Here is a 10,637-nt window from a genome sequence, read left to right as displayed (position 1 = left end):
TCATGGTTATGTTCATCTGCGGTGACTTAGTGGTAAATCACATTGGTTATGGTGTGCAGGCTCCTTGGTTTGAACTTTGCAGAGGCTGTTTATTTTGTTGCTGGGCAGAACAAGGGCCATTGGATATGGCGTGATTAAAGCACTTTTAAGCAGTTGTAAGCGGGTTTGGGCGAACATAAGCACTGCTAACCTCTGGTTACATATGCTTACCGGGAGTTCACTTCAACATTGCTTCACCTTTGTGTGCATTGCTTACCCCCACGCAAACGGGCTTAAACCCACTTACTAGTGCTTAAATATGCTTACTACTGCTATATTTTAGACAGATGGAGAGGTGGGGTATTTGGAGATTGTATGGGGTTGTCATTCATTACACAGTTTACTACTCCACTTCACAATTATATGTTATTTATTAGGTTATACAACTAAAAGTATTGATCATACGGTGGTTTGAAATGGAAAATGGAATGTACTGCCGAGGGACTCGAACTGGGATTGACTGCTCTTGCGGCGAACGCTCTGCCCACAACACTGCTTCATTTGCATATATCTTACATCTTATCCTCTTTTTGCTATTTAAGCTACATTAACCGTAGCTAAGCAATGAGCAAACCCCTGCACCTACGGTTAAACTTCATTCATTTCATTACAAACAGATTTATTTTTTTCATTTTTTTATTCACTGTTGCTGTTGTACATGTGGGAGGATGTTGCTGGCGGTATGCGTACATCTATGGGCAGTCTCGCTCATCGTTTACTACCTTTCTGCAGTCCTTCATTGCAGGGGTGTGTATATTCTGTGAGCTATGCTCTCAGACACACCCTCTGGACTCGTACACGCTCCGTGTAGGAGTAGGTGCTCAGGCAGTGTGCCTTCATTAATATGCATGGCGCGCTGCCGTTCTACTCCTAAACGGTCAGGTTTGCTGAATCTGGGGGATAGTTTATATTGATGTCCTTAGTCAGACCTTAATAGTCAGTGTATTATTTTGGCTGGTGTTTTTTCCCCTGACTTGATGGATCCTGATATGGCTGCCCCCCCCTTCAGTCAAATCCAGTTGCACCTAAAAAAAATGCCTCAGCCTACAGATTGTGTATCTGTTGTTGCCTTAAGCTGACCCAGAGACTAATTTCCTTTTTCCCCATCATTCTCTGGCATGAGCTTGCAGGCACTTCCTCTGGTGCTGTTCCAGTACCTGGTTAAGATACAGTAGAACCAAACTATTTAGGTGCAGGAGAGGTCTGGAGTAAGAGACCCATTGCCAGACAACTCTGTCCCCAGATATTTTGTCTTCTAGTTTTTGTCTTGTAGTTCGTGGTAAGAAGAAACAGAAACTTCACTACATGGCAGACAGCATTATCATGTATAGGACTGTTGTGATTTCCTTAACTAAGAATGTTTTTACAGTCAGCTAATATTGGAAACTGTTTTGCTATTTAGCATGGTTATGGGGATTCATTGTTTAGAAATCAGCCTAACTCTGCAGATTTTAATGGGTACTCTGATACAGACAGCAGTGAACACTGAGTCTGTCCAGTCTGATATTTGGAAGGGTTGAACAGGTTCAAAAACTAACAGTTCACCTTTCCACAGATGCTAGCTAGGTTTAGAGATGAATTTGACTGGAAGGAAACTGAAACTGTGCCTGAGATTGGCAGAGTTGTTATCCTACTGAGGATGAGATTACAAATGTTTTTGGCTGTTCCTTCTCTGTTACCAGCCTTAGACCACTAACAATAAAATGTCAGTAACCCTGCTTATAAAACTGGTTCACTAGCCAGTGCACTGTGATTTTGCTTGCACCTTTGTCAGCTGACTCAACTGCAATTTCTCCAGCTGCAAACAATGATAATAGTCTTGGTTTCTTCTAACCTTTCACTGATAGCTAAAATTGGCAACTGGTTAAAATCTCAGGGGAAAAATTTGCCTCAGTCTAGTAATTTCATCTTTAAAATTTACAATTTTAAATTTTCAGGGCTTCATGTGGAAATATATTTTGCAATGTGCTTAAAATTTACATTACTTTGCTGTACCTTTGCCTGTTGAACAAAACTGTTACATGAATGAGTTTGTTTCTAACGTTTCTCAGGTTTTGAAACCTACTTTGAGGAGTGTCTTGAAAGGTGCGAGCATGATATCAAGAAATGCAGACACCTCTGTTGTATTGAGAATGTTTGCTTGGTTACATAACCAGAATTTTTCTGAGGGTTTAAAATGAGATTTTAAACTTTAAGTTCTGAATTTGTGTTTGGTTCTGCTGTTACCCAGATTTTCAAACGATGGGATGATAGAGGTAAATTGATGCATGCGATATGTAGAGGGTTCCTATTACGTTATCTAACTTTTACAAGTTCGAACGCTATATGGTCAAAACCATATGTTTGAACTTGTAAAAGTTCAAATCAATAAAAAAAAAAAAAAACAGGTGTAAGCAGGGGGGCAAGCCCCCCTGCACCCCCTGCTCTTTAAATATACCAACGCTGAGATCACACTACACTGTATTGTGATCTCAGAGTCAATATATTTAGAGCGGGGGGTGTGGTGGGTGCAGGGGGGCTTGCCCCCCTGCTTACAACAGTTAGTTTTCTTTTTTTGTTTTTTGTTATTTTTTGTGTGTTCGAAATTTTGAAACTTCGAACATACAGGTTTGATCTTGTAGTGTTCAAAGTTTCGATCATGTAATAGGAACCCAACATCTAGAATGTTTCATATTCCCATGTTCTCCCTTAACAAGGTATTCCACTTCAAAGGGCAGAACAAAAATCCCAGCTTAACAAGAGTCAAGATACCGAGTGGAAATGGCCGGAGGATAATGCTTCCAAGCCAAATAAAAGGAGCCCCTTCCTAAAAAAAAAAAAAAAAAGAGCTTTCCCATGCTAAAGAATGACTAAACCAAGACTTGGGGCATCCTATCTCTTCCTCCTGTTCTTTTACCTTCCCCCAAGCTTCATCTCAACCCAGCAGCCTGAGATAAATGGGTGCTCAAAATAATGCAGTGAGGATATTTTTTGCAGTGGACAGAAATCCACTCCCATACTTTCCAAACCAGACATGTCTATTCTTTCCAGTATTCCTTCAAAAGATGCAAGCAGGTGTTATAGAATCAGTTTTTGCACCAAAAAAGGTTAAGTATTTTACACCAGAATTTACTGGTACCCAAAAAGGAGCTACCATGGAGACTAGTGCTAGATTTGGTGTACCTAAATACCTTTTTCTAAAAGTAACCAATTTCAAACTACTCACCCTGCAGACCATCTTTACCCCTTCTTTTCGATCATTTTCATATCAGTTTTACATTGAAGGATGTTTATCACATGCCACTTGCTTCCAACTTCAAGTTGAACCTACAAATGTCTTGTCTCACACCCTCACAAAGAATTGTCTTCCTGTGGTATATGATGGAGAAAGAAAAAAGTATGGCCTTTCCGCCAGAAGACGTAGCCTGGACTGTTCATACTTTTTTCAGGGATTTCTGTCAGACGCTGCCTCCACAAGAGTTTCAGAAAAATTCTAGGTCTCATGGCATCCAGTGATTCTCATGACACCATAGACCAGATTCCACATGAGAAAAATTCAATGGTACTTAAAAGATTGTTGAACCCAGCACCTGCCTGCCTTAGTGTTGCGGATACCAGTGCTTCATTTTATGAAATGAGAGCTGCAATTGTGAATTAAGCAGATCCGAGATAGACCCTCACTAGTAAACTCAGGACAGAGGTCTGTTTGGATTTGGTCCAGATGTAAGGAACACCTTGAATTTATTTGTTCACCTCCTTTCAAAACAGAGTTGGAAAAGTTCTGTTCGAGACATCCTTGCAGCCATACTTGGAGAACAGAAGCATTCTCATTCCCTTGGACAGGAATGTTCATTTTTGCATTTCCAGCCTTTCCAGTGATACCCCAGGTATTTCTGAAGATGCAGAAATAATTACCAAAGGTCATTGTGGTTGACTTCCTTTAGGACCAGTCAGAGATGGTTTCCCATTTTAGTGGTATTGCACAAGGCTAAGGGCAATTGCCACAAGCTTCCTCATACTCGGATCTGCTCACACAGTTCCTTGGCAACTTGTGCAAACAACTTTAAGCAGTTGCTACTGATGGTCTGGATGATTCTTTCTTGATACCTTCTAGACATTTGATCCATGAGGATGTGCAGCAGATACTGAGGGAGTCAAGAAAACCTGCAACTAGAATATCTTATATTTACCAGTGAAATAGATTTTCTAGTTGTTGCATATATGATGCCGAAGGGCCCCGTATGGTATTTATCCCTCTGGTTTTGAAATATTTGTTTGAGCTACTCGGTGATGGATAATCTTATGCATCTTTCAAAGTGCATCTTGTGGCAATCTCAACCTGTCTCCTCATGGGTCCTTTTCTTTTGTCCCTTTTTGTGGTCAGCTTATGAAAGGAGTATTGCACTTGAAACCACCCTCAAAATCAAATTCCTCCTCCTTGGGAACTCAGCTGTGTTCTTGAAAAATTGACCTCATCTCCTTTTAAACCAGAGTTTCAGGCTGATTTAAGGTTCATCACTTGGAAAACTATTTTACTTATTGCACTGACATCTGCAAGGTGAATCTCTTGAGTGGGAAGCTATCATGGTGGCCAACCTTATCTGATTTTCCACAAGGGCAGGGTTGTTTTAAGCACTGATCCTTCTTTCATGCCAAAAGTTGTTTCTGAATTTAACACAAGTCAAGCCATCATTCTTCCTTGTTTTTAGGTTCTGGAAAAAAATAACTCTGACAAAAGGTTCTGCAGACTATGGATGTGCACAGGTAGCTCAGTTACTACCTTGACAGAACTAAGCCCTTCAGGAAAGTGGAACAGCTGTTTATTTCATTTTGTGGGGCTAAGAAAGGTCAATCTGTCTCTAAGCAAATGATTGCTCATTGGTTATCCTCTGCTGTTTTGTTACTCATGCCTTATGTTAAATCTGTTCCAACCATGGTGAAGGCACATTCTACCAGAGCTTTATCCTTTTTTTTTTTTTTTTTTTGCAGAGAAGTGGATTCTAGAAGCATTTTGGAGGCACAGGTTGATCCTCATTATACCTTTCCAAAAGCACTGCAAACTGGATTCTTTCTCAATATCCAGAACAAACTTTGAGAGGACCATTCCACAGGGCCTCCTGGATCCTTATCCTTCCTTCTTCCAGGTGGGGTCATCTGTAGAAGTTTACCCATATGTCACTGAAGCAGTGAGAATGATGAACATTGTAAAGCTGCATAAGCCCTACGTACCTGTGACACTAGATGTTCGAATTTCACACTGCCTCAATGGCAGCACACACCCACCATCCCCTTTATTTTGTATATAGTTAAGTGCTATTGGTGATGTGGATTAGGCTTCTCCTAATGAGAGGGTCTTAGACAATCCCCTACCACAGAGAGTCAGAGAAGGGTAGTCCGAGCTCTGGAAAGCTGCCAGTGTAGGTGTTTGTGCAGGCACAGAACCTGTATGCTACTGAGGTAGTGTAAAATTTGAACATCTACTTTTATAGGTAAGTAGGACTTGTGCAACAGAACTTTTGTTCTGGATGTGATTAAACTCATGCCAGCCTCTTAGAAGGCCTTCACCAGAAAATCTATAAGGGGAAATGGAAAGAAAAAATGTTGGTGTGCACCCAAGAAAAATCTATCACCAGTCTCAGCACCATTAATACAAGTATTAGCATTCTTAGCAGAGCTGTGTAACAAAGGAACAAGTTAGATTTCCAAGATGGCTGCACACTGATTAATATCTTAACTTCAGCTCTCCCAGTGTGAAAAAAGAAACTGAGATATAGGGACCAGCGACTCTGCCAGATTTAGTAAATTCATTTACTGGCTAGTACAAGTACTCTCCCTGGATGACACTCCTGCCTGACTATCGCAGATCTTCTCTCACACAATCTATCCACTTCCTTGCTGGACATCCTCTTTTTCTCTTGCCCTCTCTTGTGTGTCCCAAGTCTTCTTTACTAAATTGATTTCTGCTTTTCTGCACATATGGCCAAACCACTGTAATCTGTTCTCTTTGACCTTTTTCGCAATTGGAGCTACTTTGGCTTTTGCTCTTGTGTTCTCATTTCTTCATCTGTCCCACAGTGTGCATCATACCAGCCGTCTCAGGCATTTCATCTCCATCACCTCTTGCTTCTTCCACTGCTCTGTCTTTACTGCTCAGGTTTTTGTACCATACAGTAAGTATTGGTTGCAATACTGTTTTGTACACCTTACTTTCCAGCTTCTTTGGTATTCTTCTGTCATACCTTACCTGACACTGTGCCAGCCGGCTGCAGACCCTCCGATTCTAGCTTTGACCTCCTCATTCAGCCTGCCCTTCTCCTCAAACCCCCCCATATACTTGAAGCTGTTAACCTGTTCCAGTATTTTTCCTTCTATCTCAATTTTCATCTTCTTCTGAACTCCCCCATTTTCTGCCATAACAATTCTTATCTGTACTCAGCAGTGCGCCATTCGGTAGGGACAAAGCTTGAGGTGAGGCTGTGAACTGAACAGGGCACACAGGTGAGGTGCCAGTTCACTCTGTAGTTCATGTAGAACACAGCTAGGGATATTGTCAGGTCCCATGGAAGCTGTATTCTTGGCCTTGGACAGTGCAGTTTTAACCTGTGTAGCAGTAATACTGGGTGTGTGGCAAATTACTGGTATTGTGATTGGTCCTTTGGGGGGGGGCAGAGAGGGGTAAAGTTGGCACTGAATCTATCGGCCAGTATATTGGCAATATCTGTTGGCTTGGTATAGGAGGTACCATTGTGAAGTAGCTCAGAGCAAATCTGGGTATTACCATGGAGATTCTTTACATAACTATAGAAGGCCTTGTGGTTGTCTTTACGATCTGCTGCAATTCTGTTTTCATAGCTAGCTTTAGAGGATTTGATGAGGGATCTCAACTTTTTGTTGAGGCTGATGAGGCAGTTTTTCCATACTTGGGACTTCACCTTATTCCACATCACTTTCCTCCTTCTGTTGTAGAGTTTGTTCATAGCAGTCGACCACCAGATTGGCTTCCTTTTTTTGAAGGAGAGCGTCTTGGCTCTGTTGGGTATGGCGAGATCCATGCATTTGTGTGTGTTTGTACAGTGCACTGGTGTATGATTCGGCAGTCATGCAACTATTCTCCATTTGCTTGGGTGTCATGAAGTTAGCCATCTCTGTTTTTAAGAGACCAAAGTTAGCTTTGGAGAAGATGTTCTTCGTCTTCCATTGCTGCAGTCCTGACAATTGGGTATAGTCCGCGTCCCAGTCGGCCCGAATACCAGAGTATAAGGCTGACGTCGGTCATGGCGCCTTAGACTGACGTCAGTACGTCAGGGTACTAATGCGCATGACCGACGTCATTTCCTTAGTCTTTTTTGCCGCATGGTCCGATGCAGAAGCAATTTTGCGAGTGCAGGTTGGCGTTCTGAGATTTTCCGATACCGGAGTTTCAGACCGAAACAGAGTTGGCTAAGTAACCCCGTTGGGGAACATTTTGGTTTTTTCTTGCCTCAGTATTTAACCGGATGTCAGAAAAAGTGAATAACTGTATTTCTTGTGGGAAGCAGATACCGCATAGGGATTATCATACATTGTGTATACCTTGTTTAGGGCCTGAGCACGACGTTGTTGGTTGCCGCTCTTGTGCTAGATTTAACAAGCGCACTATTAAGAGGAGGCTAGATTGTGCTAGGTTAGTGTTTGGGAAGCGTTGCAATTACAATATGCCGTCGGATGCTCCGACGCCCGCTTCATCCAAGAAGCGCAAGGACAAAACAGTGAAGCCTAGGGGTGAGGAACCGGCAGTCCCGGACGTCGGTTCTTTAGAAGGCTCAGGGGAGCCAGAGGTTTTGCCAGGAGTCTCTATGGAGTCTCAGGCAGATACTTTATTGTTACAGGATGTGCCTTCTCAGGAGGTAGGCCAGGCTGAGGGGGCTTCTCAGGTAACTGTTCTTCCCTCTCTTCCCAAGGTAGTTAGGGCCTCTCCTTCTGTTGCCAAAGCTTCTTTTAGAGGTAGGCCAAGTTCAGCTTCTGTGGGGCTTCTCCTAGCATTTCGGCTCTGTGCCTAAGAAACATATGCTTAAAATGGCAGAAGATTTGATTACTCTGATTAGAGGCTCTATGCCCCCGCCTGATAAGAGGCCTAGGGTGGAACAGGAGTTTGATAGTTTTGAACAGTGTTCACAGGCTTCAGAGTCTTCTGTGGAAGACTTGCAAGAGTTTCCTACTTATTCTGATTCTGATGTGGATGATTCCACTCCTACAGCTTCTTCTCCTGAGGATTTTTCATTTTCAGAGACTCTTCACTCCATGAGGGAGCACTTTAAATGGGAAGGCCAGGATTACTCTGATTCCAGGAAAAGGCTTAGGGAATTCTTGTTTTTACCCCAGCATAGGCCCTTAGCTATTCCTCCTGTGTTGAATGTGGTGGAGGATGTTTTTGCAGAGGCTTCCCTGAACCCTGACTCCTTGCCTCCTGCTCCTGTTAAGCCTGATAGGTATTATAGGGTGCCCAAGCTCATAAGTATTTGTTTAAGAGTCCTAGGGCGGACCCAGAAACTGTTTCTCAGGGGCCTAAAGGTGTTAAAGCTTCTGTGGTTAAAAATCCTGTACCCTCTGATAAAGAGGCAAGGGCTTTGGATAGGTGGGGTAAGAAAGTATATACTTCCTCCACTCTAGCCATGAGGCGTTGAATTGTCAGTTTCATATGCTAAAATATCAAAATTATCTCCTTTCACAATTGAAATCTAAGGTGGATGCTTTGGCGGAAGGTATTGAGTGTAAAGAATTGCTGGATTTGGTTCATGTGTCTGAACAAGTGGGTAAGCATTCTTTGCAGTGTGGTTTTGATGCTGTTCAGGCCTCCTCGAGGGTGGCTGCTACTAGTTCTGTTCTTCGCAGACATGCCTGGTTGAAGGATCAGAATTTAGCTGAGCATGTTAAGACCAGGATTTTGGATGCTCCTTTACAGTCTGATGTGTTGTTTGGACCGCCTGTGGAAGCAGTTTTAAAGAAAATGGAGGACAAAGCTAAGTCTATGCAGACTGTTAAAGATTTTTTGCAGGTGCAGCCTCCGAAGTTTAGTAGAAATTGGCCTGCTAAGGGGTGGACATATCCTGCTTATGGTTCCCAGTCTAGGGGTAGGTCTAGACGTGGTAGGGGCAGGGCTCAAGGTTCGTTTAGGCCTAGATCAGACAGTTCACCTGCTCAGACTTCTGGTGAGGGCAGGGGTCAGTCCTTTCGTAAGCAGACCCAATGACCTGCCTTTTCAGCTGCCAGTGGATTCTCGTCTGGCAGCTCCTTTGGGAGGAAGACTGTCTCTTTTCAAAGAAAATTGGGATTTAGTCACTCAAGACAGATGGGTGCTGGATATCATTCATCACGGTTACAGATTTTATTTCCACACACTGCCCCCTTTCAAAGGCATGCCAGATGTTCCTCCTCCACAAAGAAAAGAGGCTCACCAGCAAATTTCTCAGTTACTCCAGATAGGGGCCATTCAGCCAGTCCCTGTATCAGAAAGGGGCTTCGGATTTTATTCTCGCCTGTTCCTAGTACCAAAGAAGGGGAACACGTGGAGACCAATTTTGGATTTATCTATCCTCAACACTTATCTGGACATTCCCAAGTTCAAGATGTTGACGTTACAACAACTGTTACCTCTGCTGGGCAAAGATCACTGGATGGTAACTTTGGATCTCAAGGAAGCTTACCTTCATGTGCCTATAAGGCTAGGTTGCAGAAAGTATCTGCGGTTTCAACTGGAGATTTTCATTATCAGTTCTCTGCATTGCCCTTTGGCTTATCTACTGCGCCCAGAGTATTCACAAAGGTTCTGGCTCCAGTGATAGCTTACTTCAGGCTTCAAGGCATTCAAATCTATCCTTACTTGGACGACTGCCTGATTCTGGCTCAAGACAAGGAAGACCTTCTACAGCATCTGGAATATGTCATAGCAGTGCTAAGATGCCTGGGGTATTCTGTGAACGAAATAAAGTCCAGTCTAGTACCCTCTCAAGACATGTGCTTTCTGGGTGTGAGACTGAATACAGCAACCCAGATGGCCTTTTTAACCCCGGACAAACAAAAGAGTCTGTCACTTTACTTCCATCAACTATCTCATCAGTCCGTGCTGACTGCAAGGACAGTCCTTCAAGCATTAGGGTTCATGGCATCTTGTATTCTGGTGCTTCCCAATGCCAAACTGCATATGAGGAAGCTGCAATGGTATCTCAAAATGTATGGACACAGCACTGCCAGGATTTGGACACTGTCATTCAAATAATACCTTGCCTTCAAAAGGAATTCTTGTGGTGGGCTCAGGAATGTCACCTAAACAAGGGACTCTCTGTGACCCGGCCAGAGGCGAGTCAGGTTTTAACGACAGATGCCTCGGACACTGCTTGGGGAGCTCATCTAAATGGAAAGTGGATACAAGACAAGTGGCCTGCCAGACTACAGCATCTACATATCAACATGAAGGAGATGTTAGCAGTCCAGTTTGCATTGATAGCTTTCAAGGAGTTACTTCTTCCAGGGCAGGTGTTGATTCTAACAGACAACACAACTGTCATGTGGTACATCAACAAGCAAGGGGGAACACATTCTTATCCTCTATGCAGGCAAGCAATGATTTTATGGGAGACTGC

The sequence above is a fragment of the Protopterus annectens genome, chromosome 4.part0 (genome assembly GCF_019279795.1).
Source record: "Protopterus annectens isolate FY-2018-M chromosome 4.part0, PAN1.0, whole genome shotgun sequence".
In the NCBI taxonomy this organism is placed as follows: domain Eukaryota; kingdom Metazoa; phylum Chordata; order Ceratodontiformes; family Protopteridae; genus Protopterus; species Protopterus annectens.
The sequence above is the reverse complement of the archived record's forward strand: the minus strand, read 5'-3'. Positions refer to the sequence as shown.